Source organism: Mustela nigripes, chromosome 12 (genome assembly GCF_022355385.1).
Source record: "Mustela nigripes isolate SB6536 chromosome 12, MUSNIG.SB6536, whole genome shotgun sequence".
Lineage (NCBI taxonomy): Eukaryota > Metazoa > Chordata > Mammalia > Carnivora > Mustelidae > Mustela > Mustela nigripes.
In genome coordinates this window covers 126,688,414-126,698,861 of record NC_081568.1, presented here as the reverse complement: position 1 = coordinate 126,698,861, position 10,448 = coordinate 126,688,414, and positions in this window count along the sequence as shown.

Here is a 10,448-nt window from a genome sequence, read left to right as displayed (position 1 = left end):
CCTCAGTGCGCCCTCAGAGAACAGCGCCCAGTTACTCCCGTCTGCCTGACCTCCGGCCGCGCTCCGAGCTCACCAAGCCTGCGACCGGTTCAAGGTAACACCGAACTGTGAGCTTACTGTCGGCTCTGTCTCTGTAGCCGGCTTTCCCGTTCCAATACCCTCAAGCTCTGCGACACTCAGACACCCCCGATCCTTCTGTGACCCTGCGGGACCTGAGGCCACGCTGACCCCGTTTGGGCTTTGCCCCGGGTAGCCTCTGGAGCGATGTCCCTCAGCGGAACAGACTTTTAAAAGTCCTGATTTTGTGCGCCGTTGCTCAGCTGCTTGCCGGGAGCCGGCCCCTCCCCCCGGGGTCTATCTTCCCGTCGCTTTGGATTCACTTCTCCGCCGGTCCTACCTTTCAGAAAGTGGTTGTTTTTTTGTTTCCAGAATTGCTGTTCTTCTCTTCGATCTGCCGATGGATTTTCAGGTGTTTGCAATCTTTAGATAAGCTATCTAGCTGATCTTCGGCTAGCTGAAGTAGTCTCAGCCTGCTACTTCTCCGCCATCTTGACTCCTCCCTCTTTTTTAATTTTCTTATCAGTGTTACAGAATTCATTGTTTATGCACCACACCCAGTGCTCCTTGCAATACGTGCCTTCCATAATATCCACCACCAGGCTCACCCAACCTCCCACACCCCTCCCCTCTGAAACCCTATTTGTTTCTCAGAGTCCGCAGTCCTTCATGGTTTGTCTCCCCTTCCGATTTCCACCAACTCACTTCTTTCCGTCTCCCAATGTCCTCTGTGTTATTCCTTATGCTTCACAAGTACGTAAAACAATCTGATACTTGAATCTCTCTCTTCCGGTCCCGTCCATGTTGCTACAGAAATTGGGTATTCATCCTTTCTGATGGAGGCATAGTACTGCATTGTATATATGGACCATATCTTCTTTATCTATTTATCTGTTGAAGGGCATCTTGGTTCTTTCCACAGTTTGGCAACTGTGGCCATTGCTGCTATGAACATTGGGGTATAGGTGGCCCTTCTTTTCACTACATCATCAGTTGGAAGTGTTGAAACTCACATTTTTTTAAATTTATATATGTATAGCCAGTTGTTATAGCACAATTTTTTGAAAAAGACTACATTTTACCCATAGAATTACCTAGGGAATTTTCTGAAAACTCAATTAACCATGTATATATTGGTCTTATTTCTAGACATCCTAAACTATTCTAGTGAACTTGCACAATAACACATTTTCTAAATTTTTGTAGCTTTATAGCAAGTATTGGAATCATATAGTATGAATCATCTATCTTTTTTCCTTTTCAAAATTGTTTTTGCTCTCTGATATCCTTTGTTTTATCATAAAAATTTTGGAAGCTGTTCATCAGTTTTATAGAAAAGAACCTCCTGGGATTTCTATTGAAATTGCATTGTGTCTGCTCCATGAGCATAGTATTTCTCTTCATTCATCTGAGAACTCTGTAATTTTGCTAAACAGTATTTCATAGTTTTGATATAGATGTTATATTCATATTTCATTAAATTCATCCCAAATACTTTGTATTAAAATTTTTTTATCTTGACCATCTTTAAAATTTCCCTACCTTTTGTTATTACTCTGAGTTGATGTATTTGTATAATAATCTCTCTCATTTTTATCTATTTGTTTAATAAGATGTGCCTGAAGTTTGAGGGTTTTTTTTAGGAATTAGCACTCCATTTTATTTATCAAACCAATTTTTTGCCTATTGTAACTACAATGATCACTATATATTTGTTCTTTTTCCTCGTCTTAAATTTGCTTTCTAGGATTTTATATCCTTTTTTAAAAGTTCAACCTAAGAAAAGCTTAATCTAGACAGCATTTTTCATTTACTTAATTATAAGAATAATATAATTTTATTTCCTAGTTTTCAAAATTTAAAATAGATATTTTATTTTAGAATGATCTTGCACAAAAATTTAGAAAAAAAATTTGTGATGAATCCCATTACCCCAAATATGTAATGGTTTATCTTTAAGTGTTTTCTTTTTCTATATATGTTTAATTTTTTTAACTTTTTATCTTTTGTAATTCAAATGAGAAAAAAATGTACTAGTGACATTTATGCAGGCAGAACGTGAGTACAATATTTCATAGCTTTTTGATGAAGTTGGCATTTTTCTTTTTTTAATTAAAATATAATTAACATACAGTGTTAATTATATTAACAGGTCTATTTGCAGTATAGTGATTCAGCAATTCTACACATTATTCAGTGCTCATTAAAATAAATGTACTCTTAATCCTCTCACCAGCCTCCCTTTTGGCAAACACCAGTTTGCTATCTAATAAAGAGTCTTCTTTTGTTTGTCTCTTTTTTGTTTGCTCATTTGTTTTCTTTCTTAAATACCACATATGCGTGAAATCATGTGGTATTTGTCTTTCTTTGACTAACTTATTTTGCTTAGCTTTGTATCCTCTAGATGCATCCATGTTGTTGCAAATGGCAGGATTTCATTCTTTTTTAAATAGCTGAGTAATATTTCTTTATATACATATAAACACCACATCTTCTTATCCGTTTATCTATAGATAGACACTTGGGTTGCTTTCAGTCTTGCCTATTGTAAATAATGCTGCAATAAACCTAGGGATGCATATATATATATTTGAAAAGTGTTTATATAATTGGCATATTTTTAAAGTAGTTTCACTTATTTTAGAGAGAGTATGAAATTATTATTCCTGGATATTTTTTCCTCTTTTATTATTTTGAGATTTTTCTTCTTTCTTTTTTGGATAATTTGTAGTATGTTTCTTTTGCTCCTTAGTCTCTTGTCATCTACAAACTAGAGAAGAGTACCACACTGCATTATGTCAATCACAAAGTCAGTTAATGGAGCAATCATTGGGAAGTTGTTAAGGGTAGGGGCTTTGAACCAACCTTTGGATTCCAATTTCTGGCTTTGCCACATACTATTTATATGACCTTAAGCAAATTACCTAACATATTTATGCCTTAGTTCTTCCAAAGATAAAATGTGAATAATAGTACTCACCTCATAGGATTAAGAGATCTAATGGTTAATATACATAAAGTGCTAGAAAAAAATAATGGAACAGATTAAAGGAATAGAAATAAACCTATAAGTCTGTGGTCAATTAATTTATGACAGAGGAGTTAAGAATATATAATATATATATATATATAATTAATTAATTATTAATTAATTATTTCTTATTATAATTTAATTTATTATTATTTATTAATTTATAACAAAGAATTATAGGAGTTAAGGAGCTAAGAATATGTATTCTTAACTCCTTAACCATATATATATATATATATATATATATATATATATATATGTATATATATATATATTTTTTTCTCTTGGAAAACTGGATAGCCAGTTTTCATCCTAAAGAATGAAACTGGATCACTATCTTACATCATACAAAAAAATTAACTCAAAATGTATAAAAGACATTAACAGAAGGCCTGAACCATAAAACTCCTAGGAGAAAAAAGTAGGTGGTAAGTTTCTTGACATAGGTTCTGGCAATGTTTTTTTTGAATCTGACACCAAAACCTAAAGCAACAAAAGCAAAACCAGCAGGTAGGACTAAATCAATCTAAAAAGTTCTCTACAGCAAAAGAGATCACCAACAAAATGAAAAGGCAACCTACTGAATGGGAGAAAATATTCACAACTCAAATATCTGATTAAAGGCTAACATCCAAAATATATAAAGAACTCATGTACAATTCAATAACCAACAAAACCCCCCCAAGACAAAAACAAACAGACAAACAAAAAGCCAATTTCAAAAATGGGTGGAAAACCTGAACAGACATTTTTCTCAAAAAGATATACAGACATCCACCAGGTACATGAAAAGAGGCTCAACATTCTTAATCATCAAGGAAATCAAAATCAAAATCACAATGAGTTATCACCTCACAGTTGTTGGAATGACTCTTATCAAAAAGCCAAGAAATAGCAAGTGTTGAGGATGCAGAAAAAAGCGAATCCTTTTGTACTGTAGAATGTAAGTTGGTGTAGCCACTATAGAAAACAGTATGGAGGTTCCTCAGAAAATTCAAAGAACTATCACATGATCCAGCAGTTTTATTTACCCAAATGTTGATAAACCTGACTTATAAATAAGACATTTTTGACATTTGTTCAGGTCACAAGGAATTTAAGTATAAATATATTTTAATTGATAAAAATATTTCCAAGTCTGAAAATCGATAAGAAATGGAAGATGGTAGGGTGTGTGTGTGTGTGTGTGAGAGAGAGAGAGAGAGAGAGAGAGAGAGAGTCGGGCCTAGATTGGCTAATAGTTTAGGAAGAGATCATCTAAAAATCATCTTATCCTGCCAACACCTTGATCTTGGATGTTTAGAGTCTGAAACTGTGAGACAATAAATTTCTATTGTTTAAGTCACCCATTTATGACATCTCTGACAAACTCACAAGCCGATTAAAGAGACATATTTATATTTGTTTGTGAATGGTCAACTATATGTGGTTTAAACTAATTTCAGATTATTTGTCTAAATAGTAAAAAAAAAATTACTATTTATAATCTCATTAAAACTAGTGTTTATTAAACTAAAATCATATTAGTTTTTATTTCAATGTACAAAATGCTGAACATGGGGCGCCTGGGTTGCTCAGTGGGTTAAGCCGCTGCCTTCGGCTCAGGTCATGATCTCAGGGTCCTGGGATCGAGTCCCGCATCGGGCTCTCTGCTCAGCGGGGAGCCTGCTTCCCTCTCTCTCTCTCTCTGGCTGCCTCTCTGTCTACTTGTAATTTCTCTCTGTCAAATTAATAAATAAAATCTTTAAAAAAAAAAAACAAAAAAAAACCCAAAATGCTGAACACAATATATAATACTGCAACAAGTCATATTTATAATTCTTTATGACAATCACATTGCCATGGATCAATACAAAACATCAATCACTGGTCTTTATACATTTTGCAATTGCTATTATTTATATATTGAAATGCTGAAGTAGTTAGATAAACAGAAATCAAGTTATGAATAATTGTAGTGGACTTAAAGGAGAATAATTTGAAACTTTTGAAGTAGGATTCTGGGTACAGTTCTGGAGGATGCTAAGAGATATAGTATTTTAGGGAAAAATGAAAATAATATCTTTTTCAGGCATTTGGAAACTGGAGGCAGGCAAAGGTAAAGTAAATGGGTTATTTCATGTGGTTTAAAACTGCTTAAAACTTGAAGTTCACATTTAGGATCAGATATGGTTGGTCATGCTAGAGTGCTGATGAGGTGAAAAATGATACACTCAACCCATATTATCATAAAATATTATGAGAAAATATCTACTGAATTTAAAGGGAAGATATCATACTTAAATATTATTATTAAGTTATTTACAGCATATGTTAATAAAAGAAGTAGAAGATGGATAATTTAACACCTATATTTGATGGAGAATCAATAAAATGTAATGGAATATTAAAGGTAAGAAGTAAAGAAAAATGTAACAGTGAATTTGGATATGTAAAATACATATATATAGATAGATTTTAATTATGCAAGGAATAATATTTAACATAAAGTTTAGCATCCTAATTGTAGTTTACATACTATGATAAAAAACAACTAAAAAAATTTTATATTTTGTTGATTTGCATTTAAGTTTGGAGCCCAATGAATTCCAAGCATCTGTCTTACAAAAATTTGGTTTTATTACAATTCTAACCCAAACCACAAAGACTCAGTTTTTCACACCTAACGACAAAACAGTTTTGAAAAATTCCCAGGTTCTATTGTAACCTGAAGTAGGTTTATTCAAAAGATATATGAACTTAGGGCCAACTTATTCTGCTCTGAGAATGGGTTTTATATTGTATGTGGCCAATCAAGCAAGAATTCTTTGTTTGAAATTCTCCGTTAAAATTCTTTTCATGAAAGTCTGGTATAGGCTTAAAAATTGAAGAACGTGTCAAATGTAACAGACATGACCTGTCATTTTCATCTCCTGTAAGAGACTCAAATGTATTTCTTTTAGGTCAGAGCTCAGATGTCATCATTTACCACATAGTTATAAAGGCTGTACCTTAAAAAATGCAGGAAATGACTCATTAGACTTCTACTAGCATGAACATAAAAATAAGCTACTCTCTGGAGTCGCAAAACAGGTGAATTTTCGACTTCATTTGGCAACTTTAAAGAGGAATACAAAAAAGTTGAATGTGGATATTTATATGAGTTTTAAAAATCAGTACTTTTTTTTAAATGGGGCGCCCAGGTGGCTCAGTGGGTTAAGCCTCTCTGCCTTTGGCTCAGGTCATGATCTCAGGGTCCTAGGATTGAGACCGGCATGGGGCTCTTAGCTCAGTGGGGAGCCTGCTTCCTCCTCTCTCTCTGCCTGCCTCTTTGCCTACTTGTGATTTCTCTCTCTGTGTGTCAAATAAATAAAAATCTTTAATAAAATGTCATTAATGGATAGATTTAATGCCCAAAATTGAAACAAAAATAAATGGAAAGAGGCTCAAATGATTGTCCTTCAGGACTTACAGTAACTTAAAGCAAATGGCAATCTGAATGTAAAATAAACATTTACCTCTCTACATTTCTTTTGTTATAGCAGTCATCTTTTAACTATTTCCATAGTAGAGAGCATACACTTGCTAAAAGTGATTGTATGGTAGGCTTCTTCCTCATCTTCATAACCGTGAAGTGGCCTTCCATATGGTCCAGTTTTCAAAAATAGCAGTAAGAGTTAGTGAAAACAAAAATCTAAACATTACTGTCACCATGATATTTGAGGCACTAAATTCACTATCATGCATCCATTTAATTTCAAAGTTATTCTGAATTTTATTTTTAAATTTTTTTTATTATTTGCCTGTGCATTTGTTTAATTTTTTGTCTTTGGAAACCATAACAATTCTCTACTATTTGATAAGTAATACTATTACACATACTATTTGATAATAAATTAATTTTATTTTTGTTATGCATTTTTCTTTGAAATTTGAATTACAAAAATCTCATTCTTTCTATATTAAATAATATTTAGAATTTCCCTTGGGAATTGTACAATATACAAAAGCAATTTATTGCAAAATCTTCCTTTTATGCAAATATACATTCATAAGGTCACAAGTACTCTGCTTAAAATTAGCATATAATAATTGTGTCATGTTTTATGATTCACAGTTCTATAGTTAATAGTGAAGTCATAACAGTAAAAAGAAACATTTCATGGGGAAATTAGTCATCTGTAATCCAATGTTTTTTATCTTCTAGCTTATAGTCTAATATACTTATAAAAAACATCTCACTAGACTTACCTCCATTATTGTAATAACAATACCACCCATGTGTATATATATATATATATATATATATATATATATATGGTTTATTATTAGCAGGCCATTAATCATATAAGCTAATTTATTTGTTATAACAAGTATCTATCTTGTACATGTTATTTCCATTTTCTTAAAGAACTTGAACATAAAGTTGTCATAGTCCTTTCATTCACTTGTTCAATAAAAATTATTAGAGTATTTACTATGTGCCAACCATTATGTTAAATGTTAGGCATGTAAGTCTGAATCATGCAGATGCTTTTCCTGAGATGAAGAAATTAATACATTTGATATAGTGAAGAAGGCCCAGGTGTGATAGTACATTAAGTAGTTCTTCAAAAAATTTCAAACTGTTTTTTTTCATTCACAGTTGTAAGTATGATGAAAAATAATATATAGAAAATGACTAGATGAGATCATATAGAAGTTTTGTAATTGTATTTAATTTGCACGATACTAAGGAAACATCTGTAGGAAAGTGAGGGTGATGAGCCAGGGCTCTGTCAAACTGTCTGGGCTGAAATCCCAGTCAATTCTGCAGTGATTTTAGATTCTAAGTCTCTTTTTTGCCATGTTTCCAGAGTGAATATTAGATTTATTACAAGGCTATAAATTCCTTGACTATGCCTGGCTTTTAATATGCATTGAGAAAACATGTACTTCCTCCTCAAAACAAGACATTCTTCTGTATTCTCTGTGTATCTTAAGCATGGCCTTCTCTATTCAGTTACTCAAGCTGCAAATACCGAATTTTTGTCAGCCTTCTCTTCAGTCCTCCAACAAGTAGTCAGTCATCAGGTCTGGCCAATCCTACTTTATATTTCTCTTAATCTATTACTTTATTTTCATGTGGTTATTGACTTAGCATATAGACTTTTGCCACTTTTGCTTGGACAGTTTGTGCTAACCAATCAATAAGCATTTATTTAATATCAACTAAAAAGATAATGAATAAATTCAGACTACCATTTCTTCTCTCTTGGGGCTTAATATAAAGTTGGAGGAACTGGATATAAATGTGTAAAGTAATAAAGCGTACTATTTTTAAAATAAACTTCAAAATACTGTTGTAGTAGATTCCGCAGGACATATATATGAATAATTGATAAATAAGCAATGTAATAAAAATTAACATGGGTTTCTTGAAAATCCGAATGTAGTGTTGGTAACGGTTTTTAGGAAGGCTTACAAGTTCCTGGGGATTTGGTTATATTTTTATCAGCCAGAAAAGGTGAACATATTAATACTAATGTAGAACTAAATGAATTAGGGTAATACCATTTAATATATTTAAATTTCAGTTCTTTTTCAGATAGATTTTCTTTCCTCAGCCTTAGACAGTGAGGAATTCATGTCTTTGGCTTCATTATTTTGTGCCCTGTGAGGCAGTTTCTGAGATACCTGTAGCTTCAGCAGCCAGCTTGGTGAGTGACTTTCCAAGACTAGGTCAGTCCACTGTATAGAAAAATGGACTATACCATAAATTGCTTGAAATCCTGTATCTGTTTGTCGTGTATGTAAAATAAATTTCGGGTAGATGAGATTAATAAGATTCAAAATATACATTTTTTTCACTGTTTTTGTTAATTAAATAAAATGTGAAACTGAAAAATATATGCTGGATGCTAGACAAGAGAGCAGTAGAGATTTTTTGATCTCTAGTTAGTTCCATGAATGAGTGAAACCTGGGAACCAGCTCAAAAGTATTGGCTCATGGAGCCCTTTCTATCACTTCCTAGGCCCTATAATCGTTACCTTGTATACATTAGTACTATGTCTGAACATATCCCTAGTTTTCACCATTCACTCTAAATAGAAGTTTTTTTCTTAAGATTTTTGTATATTTATTTGACAGAGAGAGAAAACAGAAGCAGGGAGAGCAGGAGAGGGAGAAGCAGACACCCCACTGAGCAGGAAGCCCTATACAGAGCTCCATCCTAGAAACCCGGGATCATGACCTGAGCTGAAGGTGGATGCTTAACTGACTGAGCCACCCAGGCTCCACTAAATAGAAGTATTTTTTTTAAGATTTTATATCATTTATTTGGCACACAGAAGTCACAAATCTGCAGAGAGGCAGGCAGAGAGAGAGGGGGAAGCTGGCTTCCCACTGAGCAGAGAGCCTGATGCGAGGCTCGATCCCAGGGCCCTGGGATCATGACCTGAGCCAAAGGCAGAGGCCTTAACACACTGAGCCACCCGGACACCCCAAGAATATGCCTATATTCTCAATTAATAAAGCAAGCATGTAAAGGCAATGACATGTTTGTTTTGGTTTTAATTTAGTACCAGGTAGCTTGCTTTAGTTGTCACTCAGTAAGAGAGTTTTGATTGCATAACTTTGCATTGTTCATCATTCAATTAGTTGTTTTATCTAAATGGCAATTTAGTAGTAAATTATCTTATTTTTAATGTAAACTGGACTCCCCCCCCCCCCGAACTGGATAGATGTATGTGAATTTGCTAGATATAGCTCTGTTTCAAATAATAGCTGTACTAAGCTGGCTTTAACTGATAGCTGTTTTCCATGTCCTATAGGCATTTTGATTGATTTTTACAATTCATGGGCTCTTTAAACTTGCCTGAACACAATTCCTTCTCTACACACATCAAAGAACACACACTGTATTTCATTATCTCAATTGATCGTTTTAACTTCTAATCTTCATGGAAGGATTCCAATCACTTCCCTGACTCCTTAAATCTTTTACTTTTGTTGGTTCAAACACCCTTGCTCATTTTAGTTATGAAACCAAAATACTTCAAATGCTAAATTTGAAGATGGGGGATCTTCTATATGTTTCCTTTTTTTCTTTCTCTCTTGCCTCTAGGCTTCTCTGACTCTTCTGCCCGAATAAGGTCTTTGACAGTCCAGAAATTGTATACTCCCAGTTCCTGCAGGCAATTTACAATAAACATGGCAAACATGTAATGTCCATAATATTGTGAAATACTTGCTGATTTAGGTGGCCATTTCTTGAAGCTAGTTTCAAACCTTCCCATGCCTCATATACTGTCACATGCACAGAAAAAGTGCAAATAATTCTGCTGCTTCTAAAGGAGAAAATATGGCATTTTGTGGTAAACATTCTTTTTGAACTTGCTT